The sequence below is a fragment of the Phyllobates terribilis genome, unplaced genomic scaffold (genome assembly GCF_046119375.1).
Source record: "Phyllobates terribilis strain yellow unplaced genomic scaffold, ASM4611937v1 Scaffold_4__5_contigs__length_816908805, whole genome shotgun sequence".
Lineage (NCBI taxonomy): Eukaryota > Metazoa > Chordata > Amphibia > Anura > Dendrobatidae > Phyllobates > Phyllobates terribilis.
The window spans coordinates 645,816,672-645,833,422 of NW_027362764.1; positions in this window are offsets into that span (position 1 = coordinate 645,816,672).

The window sequence follows — 16,751 nt, forward strand, 5'->3', positions numbered from 1 at the left end:
TTATTGAGTGATAATTCACTCTTTGCTAAGCTGGAGAAATGTGAGTTCGCTGTGCAGAAAATTAGTTTTTTGGGCTACATTGTCTCCAGCGAGGGCTTTGAGATGGACCATGTGAAGGTTCAGGCTGTGCAGGAATGGCCTAGGCATATTGGTTTGAAATCTATACAGAGATTTTTGGGTTTTGCCAATTATTGAAGGAAATTCATTAAGAATTTTTCTGTAATTGTTAAACCTCTAACCGATCTCACCAGGAAAGGTGCGAATACGGCCCAGTGGACTACTGAGGCCATTGAAGCGTTTGAGTAACTCTAAGAGAGGTTCAGTTCTGCCCCTATCCTTATGCAGCCTGATGAGACCAAGCCTTTTTTGGTCGAGGTCTATGCTTCATCGGTGGAGGTCAGAGCAGTTTTGTCTCAGGAGAACAAGGGTGGAGTACATCCTTGTGCCTTCTTTTTGAAAATTTTTTCGGAAACTGAACTGAATTATGATGTTGGAAATCGGGAGTTGCTGGCTATTAAACTTGCGTTTGAACATTGGCGTCATTTTTTGGAAGGCGCTAGATTTCCTATTCAGGTTTTTACAGATCATAAGAATATGATCTATCTGGATGCTGCCAAGCGCTTGAATGCCCGTCAAGCTAGGTGGGCACTTTTTTTTTATCGGTTTCATTTTTCTGTTACCTATATCCCTGGTACTAAGAATGTTAAAGCCGATGCTTTATCTCGCAGCTTCTCTCCTACGGTCGATGGCGAGGAGGAGGAGAGCATTTTACAGAAAGGAGTTGTGGTGGCGGCTTTGGACTCCGTTTTGGAGAATGGGATTCTGAAAGCTCAAGAAGATGCTCCATCTAACACTCCCCATGGGAGGTTGTTCGTGCCTAGAGCCTTTAGGAGAGATTTGTTTGTGGAGTGTCATGAGTCTCGGTTGGCAGGTCATCCAGGAATTTCGGAGACTAAGAGACTTATCTGTCGCAGTTTTTGGTGGCCTGGATGGCAGAAGGAAGTCATCAAGTGGGTGCGTCAGTGTACTGTGTTTGCTAGGTCAAAGGCTTCACATACTCCTGCTGCGGGGTTGCTTTGCCCTCTAGAGGTTCCTAGTGCGCCTTGGACGCATCTCACAATGGATTTTATTACTGATCTTCCTGTGTGCGAGGCTTTTACTGTCATCTGGGTGGTCGTGGACCGTTTTAGTAAGATGTGTCATTTGGTTCCATTCATTAAGTTGCCCTGCGCCAAGACTCTCGCTAAGGTGTTTGTTAAGGAGATTGTCAAGCTTCCATGGCGTTCCCACGGATATTGTTTCTTATAGAGTACCTCAGTTTGTGGCTCGCTTTTAGCGTGCTTTTTGTGACAGGTTGGGAGTCCACTTGTCATTTTCGTCTGGTTATCATCCTGAGTCTAATGGACAGACTGAAAAAAGAACCAGGATGTTGAACAGTTTTTGCGTTGTTTTGTGGCGGACAATCAAGAGATGTGATCTGAGTTTCTGCCTCTCGCAGAATTTGCTCTTAACAATCATACATCCTCCTCTGCTGGGTGTTCTCCTTTTTTTTTGTTGTACTGGGAGACATCTGTCTTTTGGTTCGTTCTCCAAATTCGTGTCGGCAGTGCCAGAGGAGGAGATTTTTTCCAGTGATTTGGAGAGAGTTTGGACTAATGTACGTTGCAACCTTCAAGAGGCTAACAAGAAGTCCAAGAAGTATTTTGACAGGAAACATAAAGAGGTTTTGTTTACTGTGGGTGACATGGTTTGGTTGTCCTCGAAGAACCTGCGGTTGAGGATTCCCTCTAAAAAACTGGGTCCTAAGTTTGTGGGTCCATTTAAAGTGCTTCAGGTTGTTAACAAGTCTGCTGTTAGGTTGGATTTCCCTACTTCCTAGAAGATTAATCCTGTGTTTCATGTTTCCTTGTTGAAAAAGGCTGACGTATCTGATAGGGACGCCACTGTCACAGTTCCTCCTGTGGTGGAAGACGGCGAATATGAAATTACTCGTATCTTGAATTCTAGATGGCATAGAGGGAGATTACGGTATCTTGTCTCCTGGAAGGGTTTCGGTCCCGAAGACAACTCCTGGGTTAGGATATATGATGTCTCTGCTCTTAGGCTTGTTAAAGCTTTCCACAGGAGATTTCCGGATAGGCCTGGGCCTGGAGGATCCAGAGGATCCTCATAAAAGAGGGGGTACTGTTTGAACCCTCCTGTTTGTTTTTTCTATCATGTGTTTTGCGGTCATGTGACCATCTGCCTTTATATTCCAGCTCCGCCCTTCTGGCTGTGCTGGACTTCAGTGTTTGACTCTTTCTCTAGCCTGGTGCTTTGGTGCCTTTCTCTGTCAAGTTCGCTTTGTCCTCTGGGACCTCTAGTACTTTTTGTCAGTTTGTCTTTTTGTGTTCTGCAACAACTTCTGTTTAGGAGGTGTTCCATTTTTGTCCCAGTCCTTAGTTCTTTTAGGGACCCCTCCCTTAATTCTATAGGTCTTCGTTCAGACTAGCCAAGGGCTAAGGCGGGTCTGTTCACTAGGAACAGTCAGACCGCTACATCGTAGGGATTCAGCTTAGTGTTACTGTAGGGACAGCTTTCCCCTATCTTTCCTTAGTTCATGTTGCAGATCATAACAGTGCATACAGCTGAATTTCACCCACCAAAAAATGACAAAGTTACAGGCGGAAAAAAAAAATTACAAGCGCGCTGCTGATCTGACCTGTTCTGAGCTCTCACCAGCCCCCCCCCCACTCATCTACCACGTCCCCACGTTCGTCATACACAAGCACTATGCTAGCAAAACTGTTAAAAATGCTGTAATTGCCCCGCAATCACATTCCCGCACTTTTCGCCGAACGTTGCCGACTTTCGCTGATTTTAAGTAAAAATGCTTGTCTTTGCGATCATGAATCCGAATGTGCCACATTCATGTCTAACTTAAGTTTGGAGATCGGATTTTGAACATATTCGCTCATCACTAGTGAGGAGCAATCAGAGAAAAGGTATAATAGAAACAAGTGCACCAACTCTGCATTTATCACCCACTCCTAGTTTTGGCTCCTACTCCTGAGATAAAATACTGACCGAATACCGACCAAATACTGATAGTGGGGCTTTGGCCTTAAAGAGAACATTAAAGTATGGGGTCTTAAAGGGAATTTTCCATGGGGTAATGAAGATGTATGCAAATTATGTCTTTAAGGAGGGACAGTACTTCCGTCATGTTGCCTTAAAGGGGTATTCCCATTTCAAAGATATCCCAATATCTAGTAGGTGTAATAATAATAATATTAGCAAATACCTCCAATTAGAAATGTAGTCTGATTTTCCATGCACAGAGAATTGCAGTAGTTTAGGTATCCATGGTTATTGCCACTCATATACTGATAGTTAGTTAGGTAGTTAGCTGTTAGTGGTCGCAACCAGTGGTGGGATTCAGGAGGTTCTCGGTGGAACTGCTTGTTAAAAAAGCAGGTGATTCCCTGAACCGGCAAGAAGCAGCACCACTATCCAGTTACCTGGCCCGCAGTTTTCAACTGAATGTGCATCCAAGGACGCACATTCATTTGAAATATATTGCGGTACAGAAAGCCACCTGCTTCCTGTACCGCAATAGTTAACAGCCACTAGCCATTCAGAGACCGGCAGCTGACGACGGCACGCACGTCACTGACGTATGACATCACTGTCATGTGCTGGCCCGTCCGCACTGCATATAAAGAAGGAAGAGGATTCTGCTGGACCACGGCCAGATAAGAAGAAACATTTTTTTTTGTGAAAAGCCACAATATGGGGAATAGGGGGAAAAAAAAGGTCAGTTACGCCCGTATAGCTTGTTTACGCTCTGCAGGAGTATTTCTTTCTGGGAGTACTACTCTGCAGGGAGATTTGATTGAATTTCAGGTATTTGTGGATTATGGTTCAACACTTAATGTGATTGATAAAGAGATTTTGGGAAAACTTAAATTGAAATCCAAACCTTTGTCATCACCTATTTCTGTGGTTGCAATTCATAACACTCCTTTGAAATGTATTACTCACAAGACTGCTGCATTTCCCCTCACTATCAATGGAGTTCACCAAGAAATTTTGGACTTGGTTGTATTGGATAATATGCCCTCTCCAGTTGTTCTAGGATTGCCTTGGTTAAAACTGCACAATCCTTTATTGGACTGGTCTACTAATGTGATTAAGTCTTGGAGTCCTAAGTGCTATGTTAAATGTTGTAATGCTCGCATTGCGGCTGTGGATAAAGGAGAATTACTGGTACCTATTCAAGATTTTTGGAGGTTTTTTTCGGAGGAGGCGTCGCAAGTTTTACCTCTTCATAGGGATTATGATTGCGCCATTGAGTTTGTTCCTGATGCTACTGTTCCCAAAAGTCGCTTGTTTAATCTGACTATCCCTGAAAGAAAGGCCTTGGAGGAGTACATACAGACTAGCCTGGCTGCTGGTCACATTAGACCTTCTAAGTCACCTGTGGCAGTTGGATTCTTCTTTGTTAAAAAAAAGGACGGCGGTTTACGTCCATGTCTGGATTTTCGTGAAATTAATAAGATTACCGTATGCAATTCCTACCCATTGCTGTTAATTCCTGACTTGTTTAACCAGTTAGTGGGGGCCAAGTGGTTCTCCAAAATTGATCTCCGGGGGGGCATACAATTTGTTACGTGTGAAGAAGGGTGATGAATGGAAAACTGCTTTTAACACCCCGATAGGTCATTTTGAGAACCTGGTGATGCCTTTTGGTCTTACCAATGCACCTGCATTTTTTCAGAACCTTATTAATGACATCCTGAGACCTTTGATTGGTAAGAATGTGGTTGTGTATTTGGATGACATTTTGATTTATTCACCAGATCTGGAGTCCCTTTGGCAGAGTGTACGTGAAGTTTTGCAGTTATTGAGTGATAATTCACTCTTTGCTAAGCTGGAGAAATGTGAGTTCGCTGTGCAGAAAATTAGTTTTTTGGGCTACATTGTCTCCAGCGAGGGCTTTGAGATGGACCCTGTGAAGGTTCAGGCTGTGCAGTAATGGCCTAGGCCTATTGGTTTGAAATCTATACAGACATTTTTGGGTTTTGACAATTATTACAGGAAATTCATTAAGAATTTTTCTGTAATTGTTAAACCTCTAACCGATCTCACCAGGAAAGGTGCGAATACGGCCCAGTGGACTACTGAGGCCATTGAAGCGTTTGAGTATCTCAAAGAGAGGTTCAGTTCTGCCCCTATCCTTATGCAGCCTGATGAGACCAAGCCTTTTTTGGTCGAGGTCGATGCTTCATCAGTGGGGGTCAGAGCAGTTTTGTCTCAAGAGAACAAGGGTGGAGTACATCCTTGTGCCTTTTTTTCGAAAAAATTTTCGGAAACCGAACTGAATTATGATGTTGGAATTCGGGAGTTGCTGGCTATTAAACTCGCGTTTGAACACTGGCGTCATTTTTTGGAAGGCACTAGATTTCCTATTCAGGTTTTCACAGATCATAAGAATATGATCTATCTGGATGCTGCCAAGCGTTTGAATGCCCATCAAGCTAGGTGGGCACTTTTTTTTCTCGGTTTCATTTTTCCGTTACCTATATCCCTGGTACTAAGAATGTTAAAGCCGATGCTTTATCTCTCCTACGGTCGCTGCCGAGGAGAAGAGCATTTTGCAGAAAGGAGTTGTGGTGGCGGCTTTGGACTCCATTTTGGAGAATGGGATTCTGAAAGCTCAAGATGATGCTCCATCTAACACTCCCCATGGGAGGTTGTTCGTGCCTAAAGCCTTTAGGAGAGATTTGTTTGTGGAGTGTCATGAGTCTCGGTTGGCAGGTCATCCAGGAGTTTCAGAGACTAAGAGACTTATCAGTCGCAGTTTTTGGTGGCCTGGATGGCAGAAGGAAGTCATCAAGTGGGTGCGTCAATGTACTGTGTGTGCTAGGTCAAAGGCTTCACATACTCCTGCTGCGGGGTTGCTTTGACCTCTGGAGGTTCCTAGTGCGCCTTAGACGCATCTCACTATGGATTTTATTACTGATCTTCCTGTGTCCGAGGGTTTTACTGTCATCTGGGTGGTCGTGGACCGTTTTAGTAAGATGTGTCATTTGGTTCCATTCATTAAGTTGCCCTGCGCCAAGACACTCGCTAAGGCATTTGTTAAGGAGATTGTCATGCTCCATGGCGTTCCCACGGATAGTGTTTCTGATAGAGGACCTCAGTTTGTGGCTCGCTTTTGGCGTGCTTTTTGTGACAGGTTGGGGATCCATTTGTCATTTTCGTCTGGTTATCATCCTGAGTCGAATGGACAGACTGAAAGAAAGAACCAGGATGTTGAACAGTTTTTGCGTAGTTTTGTGGCGGACAATCAAGAGGTGTGGTCTGAGTTTCTGCCCCTCGCAGAATTTGCTCTTAACAATCATACATCCTCCTCTGCTGGGTGTTCTCCTTTTTTTTGTTGTACTGGGAGACATCAGTCTTTTGGTTCGTTCTCTAAATTGGGGTCGGCGGTGCCGGAGGAGGAGAGTTTTTCCAGTGATTTGGAGAGAGTTTGGACTAATGTACATTGTAACCTGCAAGAGGCTAACAAGAAGTCCAAGAAGTATTTTGACAGGAAACGTAAAGAGGTTTTGTTTACTGTGGGTGACATGGTTTGGTTGTCCTCGAAGAACCTGCGGTTGAGGATTCCCTCTAAAAAACTGGGTCCTAAGTTTGTGGGTCCATTTAAAGTGCTTCAGGTTGTTAACAAGTCTGCTGTTAGGTTGGATGTCCCTACTTCCTGGAAGATTAATCCTGTGTTTCATGTTTCCTTGTTGAAAAAGGCTGATGTATGTAATAGGGATGTCACTGTCATAGTTCCTCCTGTGGTGGAAGACGGCGAATATGAAATTTCTCGTATCTTGAATTCTAGATGGCATAGAGGGAAATTGCAGTATCTTGTCTCCTGGAAGGGTTTCGGTCCCGAAGACAACTCCTGGGTAAGGACGGATGATGATGATGTCTCTGCTCCTAGGCTTGTTAAAGCTTTCCTCAGGAGGTTTCCTGATAGGCCTGGGCCTGGAGGATCCAGAGGATCCTCATAAAAGAGGGGATACTGTTAGAAGCCTCCTGTTAGTTTTTGCTATCCATTGTTTTGCGGTCACGTGACCATCTGCCTATTTATTCCAGCTCCGCCCTTCTGGCTTTGCTGGACTTCAGTGTTGTTTGACTGTCTCTCTAGCCAGGTGCTTCGGTGCCTATCTTTGTCTAGTTCGCTTGATCCTCTGGGACCTCTAGTACTTTTTGATTGTTTGTCTTTTGTGCTCTGCAACAACTTCTGTTTAGGAGGTGTCCCATTTTTTGTCCCAGTCCTTAGTTCTTTAAGGGACCTCTCCCTTAATTCTATAGGTCTTCGTTCAGACTAGCTGAGGACTAAGGCGGGTCTGTTCACAAGGAACAGGCAGCCCGCTACATCGTAGGGATTCAACTTAGTCTTACTATAGGGACAGCTTTCCCCTATCTTTCCTTAGTTCATGTTGCAGATCATAACATTTAACACCCGAGTAGGTCATTTTGAGAATCTGGTGATTCCTTTTGGTCTTACCAATGCACCTGCATTTTTTCAGAACCTTATTAATGACATCCTGAGACCTTTGATTGGTAAGAATGTGGTTGTGTGTTTGGATGACATTTTGATTTATTCACCAGATCTAGAGTCCCATTGGCAGAGTGTACGTGAAGTTTTGCAGTTATTGAGTGATAATTCACTCTTTGCTAAGCTGGAGAAATGTGAGTTCGCTGTGCAGAAAATTAGTTTTTTGGGCTACATTGTCTCCAGCGAGGGCTTTGAGATGGACCATGTGAAGGTTCAGGCTGTGCAGGAATGGCCTAGGCATATTGGTTTGAAATCTATACAGAGATTTTTGGGTTTTGCCAATTATTGAAGGAAATTCATTAAGAATTTTTCTGTAATTGTTAAACCTCTAACCGATCTCACCAGGAAAGGTGCGAATACGGCCCAGTGGACTACTGAGGCCATTGAAGCGTTTGAGTAACTCTAAGAGAGGTTCAGTTCTGCCCCTATCCTTATGCAGCCTGATGAGACCAAGCCTTTTTTGGTCGAGGTCGATGCTTCATCGGTGGAGGTCAGAGCAGTTTTGTCTCAGGAGAACAAGGGTGGAGTACATCCTTGTGCCTTCTTTTTGAAAATTTTTTCGGAAACTGAACTGAATTATGATGTTGGAAATCGGGAGTTGCTGGCTATTAAACTTGCGTTTGAACATTGGCGTCATTTTTTGGAAGGCGCTAGATTTCCTATTCAGGTTTTTACAGATCATAAGAATATGATCTATCTGGATGCTGCCAAGCGCTTGAATGCCCGTCAAGCTAGGTGGGCACTTTTTTTTATCGGTTTCATTTTTCTGTTACCTATATCCCTGGTACTAAGAATGTTAAAGCCGATGCTTTATCTCGCAGCTTCTCTCCTACGGTCGATGGCGAGGAGGAGGAGAGCATTTTACAGAAAGGAGTTGTGGTGGCGGCTTTGGACTCCGTTTTGGAGAATGGGATTCTGAAAGCTCAAGAAAATGCTCCATCTAACACTCCCCATGGGAGGTTGTTCGTGCCTAGAGCCTTTAGGAGAGATTTGTTTGTGGAGTGTCATGAGTCTCGGTTGGCAGGTCATCCAGGAATTTCGGAGACTAAGAGACTTATCTGTCGCAGTTTTTGGTGGCCTGGATGGCAGAAGGAAGTCATCAAGTGGGTGCGTCAGTGTACTGTGTTTGCTAGGTCAAAGGCTTCACATACTCCTGCTGCGGGGTTGCTTTGCCCTCTAGAGGTTCCTAGTGCGCCTTGGACGCATCTCACAATGGATTTTATTACTGATCTTCCTGTGTGCGAGGCTTTTACTGTCATCTGGGTGGTCGTGGACCGTTTTAGTAAGATGTGTCATTTGGTTCCATTCATTAAGTTGCCCTGCGCCAAGACTCTCGCTAAGGTGTTTGTTAAGGAGATTGTCAAGCTTCCATGGCGTTCCCACGGATATTGTTTCTTATAGAGTACCTCAGTTTGTGGCTCGCTTTTAGCGTGCTTTTTGTGACAGGTTGGGAGTCCACTTGTCATTTTCGTCTGGTTATCATCCTGAGTCTAATGGACAGACTGAAAAAAGAACCAGGATGTTGAACAGTTTTTGCGTTGTTTTGTGGCGGACAATCAAGAGATGTGATCTGAGTTTCTGCCTCTCGCAGAATTTGCTCTTAACAATCATACATCCTCCTCTGCTGGGTGTTCTCCTTTTTTTTTGTTGTACTGGGAGACATCTGTCTTTTGGTTCGTTCTCCAAATTCGTGTCGGCAGTGCCAGAGGAGGAGATTTTTTCCAGTGATTTGGAGAGAGTTTGGACTAATGTACGTTGCAACCTTCAAGAGGCTAACAAGAAGTCCAAGAAGTATTTTGACAGGAAACATAAAGAGGTTTTGTTTACTGTGGGTGACATGGTTTGGTTGTCCTCGAAGAACCTGCGGTTGAGGATTCCCTCTAAAAAACTGGGTCCTAAGTTTGTGGGTCCATTTAAAGTGCTTCAGGTTGTTAACAAGTCTGCTGTTAGGTTGGATTTCCCTACTTCCTAGAAGATTAATCCTGTGTTTCATGTTTCCTTGTTGAAAAAGGCTGACGTATCTGATAGGGACGCCACTGTCACAGTTCCTCCTGTGGTGGAAGACGGCGAATATGAAATTTCTCGTATCTTGAATTCTAGATGGCATAGAGGGAGATTACGGTATCTTGTCTCCTGGAAGGGTTTCGGTCCCGAAGACAACTCCTGGGTTAGGATATATGATGTCTCTGCTCTTAGGCTTGTTAAAGCTTTCCACAGGAGATTTCCGGATAGGCCTGGGCCTGGAGGATCCTGAGGATCCTCATAAAAGAGGGGGTACTGTTTGAACCCTCCTGTTTGTTTTTTCTATCATGTGTTTTGCGGTCATGTGACCATCTGCCTTTATATTCCAGCTCCGCCCTTCTGGCTGTGCTGGACTTCAGTGTTTGACTCTTTCTCTAGCCTGGTGCTTTGGTGCCTTTCTCTGTCAAGTTCGCTTTGTCCTCTGGGACCTCTAGTACTTTTTGTCAGTTTGTCTTTTTGTGTTCTGCAACAACTTCTGTTTAGGAGGTGTTCCATTTTTGTCCCAGTTCTTAGTTCTTTTAGGGACCCCTCCCTTAATTCTATAGGTCTTCGTTCAGACTAGCCAAGGGCTAAGGCGGGTCTGTTCACTAGGAACAGTCAGACCGCTACATCGTAGGGATTCAGCTTAGTGTTACTGTAGGGACAGCTTTCCCCTATCTTTCCTTAGTTCATGTTGCAGATCATAACAGTGCATACAGCTGAATTTCACCCACCAAAAAATGACAAAGTTACAGGCGGAAAAAAAAAATTACAAGCGCGCTGCTGATCTGACCTGTTCTGAGCTCTCACCAGCCCCCCCCCCACTCATCTACCACGTCCCCACGTTCGTCATACACAAGCACTATGCTAGCAAAACTGTTAAAAATGCTGTAATTGCCCCGCAATCACATTCCCGCACTTTTCGCCGAACGTTGCCGACTTTCGCTGATTTTAAGTAAAAATGCTTGTCTTTGCGATCATGAATCCGAATGTGCCACATTCATGTCTAACTTAAGTTTGGAGATCGGATTTTGAACATATTCGCTCATCACTAGTGAGGAGCAATCAGAGAAAAGGTATAATAGAAACAAGTGCACCAACTCTGCATTTATCACCCACTCCTAGTTTTGGCTCCTACTCCTGAGATAAAATACTGACCGAATACCGACCAAATACTGATAGTGGGGCTTTGGCCTTAAAGAGAACATTAAAGTATGGGGTCTTAAAGGGAATTTTCCATGGGGTAATGAAGATGTATGCAAATTATGTCTTTAAGGAGGGACAGTACTTCCGTCATGTTGCCTTAAAGGGGTATTCCCATTTCAAAGATATCCCAATATCTAGTAGGTGTAATAATAATAATATTAGCAAATACCTCCAATTAGAAATGTAGTCTGATTTTCCATGCACAGAGAATTGCAGTAGTTTAGGTATCCATGGTTATTGCCACTCATATACTGATAGTTAGTTAGATAGTTAGCTGTTAGTGGTCGCAACCAGTGGTGGGATTCAGGAGGTTCTCGGTGGAACTGCTTGTTAAAAAAGCAGGTGATTCCCTGAACCGGCAAGAAGCAGCACCCCTATCCAGTTACCTGGCCCGCAGTTTTCAACTGAATGTGCATCCAAGGACGCACATTCATTTGAAATATATTGTGGTACAGAAAGCCACCTGCTTCCTGTACCGCAATAGTTAACAGCCACTAGCCATTCAGAGACCGGCAGCTGACGACGGCACGCACGTCACTGACGTATGACATCACTGTCATGTGCTGGCCCGTCCGCACTGCATATAAAGAAGGAAGAGGATTCTGCTGGACCACGGCCAGATAAGAAGAAACATTTTTTTTTGTGAAAAGCCACAATATGGGGAATAGGGAGACATGATGTGGGGCCAGGAGGAAGGAGACATGATGTGGGGACAGGAGGATGGAGACATGATGTGGGTCCAGGAAGATGGAGACATGTTGGGTCCAGGATGGAGGACATATGGGAGATATATGGGGCCGCCCAGGATGGAGGACATTGGGGCCCAAGATGCGTATAATGATTACATAAAGAGGCCAGGATGGGGGACATTGTTAAATAAAAAGGCCCAGGATGAGGGGACATTATTATAGGAAGGGGCCCAGGATTGGGGACATTATTACAGGAAAGGGCCCAAGATGGGGGGCATTATTACAAGAAGAGGCCCATGATGGAGGACTTTATTACAGAAAAGTGCCAGGATAAAGGACATTATTACAGAAAGGTGCCAGGATGGAGGACATTATTACGGAACATGCCAGGTCGGAGGACATTATTACAGAAAGGTGCCAGGATGGAGGACATTATAACAGGAAGGGACCAGGATGGAGGACAGTTTTTACAGGTAGAGGCCAGGATGGAGGACATTATTACAGGAAGGGGACAGTATGGAGGACATTATAACTGTAGAGGCTAATTAAGGGATATTATTACTGCTATTTTATTTTTGAGGATACTCTTTTCAATGGGGGCGGATCCTGTTACTGTGCAGGTCAGCACTATGTCGTTTTTACTCTTCATGTGGTGAGGTTTAGAAGTTGGGGAAAAAGTCGGGAATGTGCTCTAGAAGCGATCAGCTATAGATGACTATGTTATTTTCTGCAGTGACGAGTCCTAGCGTGCCTCCCTCCCTCTTAAAGGGGCCGCTCGTGTAGCACCCTGAGGATTCGGCTGCTACAGGGGTATTACACCTCAAGCCAGAGGTGTGGTATTCCACTCCCGGGTAAGGATGGAGTGTGGGACTGAGCTCAGTAGGCTGCATGCACTACATACATCCCATTTCCGGGGGACAGAACTACGGTACTCCCACCAGTATATGTGCAGGTACGACAGCGTCTGTCCCTGGCTGGAGTGGGAGGGGGGTGGAACATCCCAGTAGTGTAGGGGCAGATAGGGGGAGTAGTCTGGGTAAAGCTAGGAGCTCATTGGGTGCTAGTCACCTGGGCTCACACATAGAGGGAGGTATATAAGGTGGGCACCATCTTAGATCAGGGTTCAGTTCAGGCAGGAGGAGAAGAGGAGAAGAGTTCAGCCAGGAGGGCTGACAGGGAGCTGTGGCTCCGGCTGGGCCCAGCTCCAGAGCCAAGCCTGCAGAGGAGAGAGGAGAAAGAAAGGCCCAGAGTGGAAGATCAGAGGGAACCCCAAGAACCCAGAAACAGACCAGAAAGGGTGAAGGGTTGGCGGACACGGGTACCGGAACCCGAACTGGTGGATGCCACTTATCCTCAGCCAGGAACCGGAGGTCGTGGTCAAGATTTGCCACGACCCTCACCAAATCCACCAGAAAGGCACACCAAGCATAGGGTCAGGGAACCCAGAGGAGGTTTGACCACTAAGAGACCCGAGGGAGCCGGCCAAAGGTGGATCCCTGGTGGGAACGGCCAGAGACAGAGAGAGAGAAGGGAAGCTCAGGACCACGCTCCAGAACTGCCTGGGGGTTAGCCGAGTCCAGGACCTGGTGGACGCAGCACGGCTCGGGTGGTCACTCAAGGCCAGAGTGACTGAGAGAACAACCGTGAGTAAAAACCCTGAAACTGCACCTCAAGTCTCTGACTCTCCTTTCTACAACATAACTACACCCATCATCCACACCTGCTGCCCTGAGGCCATACCCCTCCCGTTGGGGGTTATACCATCACTGCTGCACATATACCACCAGCCTCAGCGGACTGCTCTGCAGCGGCGGCTTCAAAGCCGCACTCAACGGGTGGCGTAGTCGATCAAATTAACATCTACTGCCATAGACTGCCACTGAGTTTGACACCCTGGGCACGGACCGGGTCACCGCCACAAGGACTACTACCCCCATCGAGATCCGGCTCCGGGTATCCCTTGCACATGGCCCAGGGGGCGCGTCAACTTTGGCGTAGTCGGCAGGATAACGTGCCCGCAACCACCGGGTACTGCGTGCCTGAAGAAAAGTTCGCATTTACCTCAAAAAGAAGTCTCCCGCCGGTTCCGGAGGGTCCCCGCCATCGGACGCCATCTCGGATCAGTTCCCGCCATTTGCCCGTCATCTGCAGTCTTTTCCCGCCATCTGCAGTGTTTCCCGCCACTGGGAAGCGATTCCCGCCATCTGAGAAGATTTCCCGCCCTGGCAGAGCGGACGCCATTATGGGCGTGCCAGAGGGTGGTAAGAGACGACCTCCCATCGTGGGCCAGGACCAAGAATGGCGCCAAAAACGAAGACCGCCCCCACCAGCAGAGGCTGCGATGCTAGCGATGTCCATCAGCGTGGGGGGTCTGCCCCTGGAACTGACAATCACCAAGTTGCCCCAGGACCGCCCTCAATGGGGGCGGATACAGAACAAAAGAGAGAAGATGGGAGCAGCCTGGAGGAGTCTGGAGGAGCCGTACCCGGAGATGGAGGGAGAGTCAGGCAGCACCGACCCTGTGGTCAGGAGCCTGTTGCAAGCTACCACTCCACAAGACCTGGTGGAGATCCTGGCACAGCTCCCCCGAGACCGGGAGCGTGCACAGACCGCGCTGGAGGGCCTCGCACGGAGGATGGCCCAGGTGCAGCGAGAAACGCTGACGGAATGGAGCAGGGAGATGGCCCAGCAGGCTGGAACCCGCCAGCGGAGCACACCACCCACAACGAGGAGCACGCCTGCCCCTGAAGAGGATGCAGAAGGGACGGAGGCCGGAGACGACGCCGCAGAGGGAGCTGAAGAGACGGAGGCAAGTAAAGGGGACGTTACTACCCCGAGCCCAGCCACCGTAAGCCTACCCCCGCTCCCCGTCGCAGAGCCCGAAGTCCCACTGATCGTGCCCGTTGCCGCACCGCTACCACTCCAGACTAGGCCCCAAGCAGGAGCCGCGACCGCGCCTCCTGTGACGTCACGCGCCTCAACCCTGAGCGCGGCCAAGCAGGAGACGCCACCGGCCTGGTCGCAAGGCCGAGTGCCCCCGGGCGCCGCCGTCTTCACGGTGCCCTTTACCTTCAGGGTACCCCAAGCCTGGTCGCAAGGCCTAGTGATCCCGGGCGCCGCTGCCACCACCGCGCCCTCAACTTCCACTGTGCCGCACCTGGGTGAAGACTTGTTTGCCCAGCACACTTGCCCGGATGGACAGCCCTCTGCGTGGCCACCGGAGTACCACCATCCCCGACTCCGGAAAGAAAGACCCCTGGATGAGCCCATAATCCCGGCTCCGGCGCCCGTCAAGATGACCCCGCTCTCGTTAGAGGAGGCGCAGTTTGAGTGGGACCCCGCAGGAGGAGACCTCATCGGGTTCACTCAGGAGACCCGGGCGGCCGCAACTGAGCGTGCGGAGTGCTGCCGCCAGCAGTTGGAAGTCTTTGAGCAAGAACGGAGAGAGAGACGGGTCCGCGAGGAGCGGCTGCAAGTAAAGAGTGCAGAACAAAAGAGCCGGACCCGAAGGAACCCCCGTGCAGCCCACGGTCCCCGTGCCACCGGGACTGTAATCAAATTCCAACTGCAGCACGGTTGGGGCTTCATCAGAGATCATCACACCCCCGGCGACGTCTTCGTGACCAGAAGAGATGTCGAGTCCCACCTACCGGAGGGACACAGAGGTCGTGACCTTTACCTGGGTGATGAGGTCACCTTCACCCGGCACCAATGTGCCAAAGGACCCTATGCCCTTCATGTACACCGACTGACAGAGAAAGAGCTGAGGTGTCAGGAGGAGCAAGAGGACCCGGACGGGTCTGAAGGGTACACGGAGGAAGGAGCAGGAGGATGCCGCTACTAAAGTACGGTAAATGGAACTGTAAAATAGTTACCCGTTAGGGTACAGGAACTGTTACCATTATAGTCCCCGTTGGGACCAGTGAACTGTTCCAGTGTGTCCCATCTCCCCACAGGCTGAGGACTGTGAACAGCCATTCCTTTTCCCCACTGGCCGAGGACTGAGAGCGGCCACCTCCCTTTGTATATAGTTGCGCTTCTTAAAGCGCCCCCTACTGGTTTTATAGGAAACTGTTTTTTCTACCAGAGACTGTGGCACTTACCTGGTCACAATTTGCACAGTGGCCAGAGACCAAGGACGTGTGGTCAAGAATGTTTAATGATGTGAAACTGAAGTGTTAAATGTTTACAAAAGAGTTCCGGTGGCATTAGCCAAATATTTAATGATGTTTATAGGAAAGTAGAGTACCTCCCATAAAGGGATGAGTTATAGTTATGTTTTATATGTAAGAGCATTTTAAAAATTTTGTATGTTTGTTTGTTTTGCTCTTTTACAGCCCGAGGACGTGCTGTGATTTACCAGGGGGGAATGTAGCACCCTGAGGATTCGGCTGCTACAGGGGTATTACACCTCAAGCCAGAGGTGTGGTATTCCACTCCCGGGTAAGGATGGAGTGTGGGACTGAGCTCAGTAGGCTGCATGCACTACATACATCCCATTTCCGGGGGACAGAACTACGGTACTCCCACCAGTATATGTGCAGGTACGACAGCGTCTGTCCCTGGCTGGAGTGGGAGGGGGGTGGAACATCCCAGTAGTGTAGGGGCAGATAGGGGGAGTAGTCTGGGTAAAGCTAGGAGCTCATTGGGTGCTAGTCACCTGGGCTCACACATAGAGGGAGGTATATAAGGTGGGCACCATCTTAGATCAGGGTTCAGTTCAGGCAGGAGGAGAAGAGGAGAAGAGTTCAGCCAGGAGGGCTGACAGGGAGCTGTGGCTCCGGCTGGGCCCAGCTCCAGAGCCAAGCCTGCAGAGGAGAGAGGAGAAAGAAAGGCCCAGAGTGGAAGATCAGAGGGAACCCCAAGAACCCAGAAACAGACCAGAAAGGGTGAAGGGTTGGCGGACACGGGTACCGGAACCCGAACTGGTGGAGGCCACTTATCCTCAGCCAGGAACCGGAGGTCGTGGTCAAGATTTGCCATGACCCTCACCAAATCCACCAGAAAGGCACACCAAGCATAGGGTCAGGGAACCCAGAGGAGGTTTGACCACTAAGAGACCCGAGGGAGCCGGCCAAAGGTGGATCCCTGGTGGGAACGGCCAGAGACAGAGAGAGAGAAGGGAAGCTCAGGACCACGCTCCAGAACTGCCTGGGGGTTAGCCGAGTCCAGGACCTGGTGGACGCAGCACGGCTCGGGTGGTCACTCAAGGCCAGAGTGACTGAGAGAACAACCGTGAGTAAAAACCCTGAAACTGC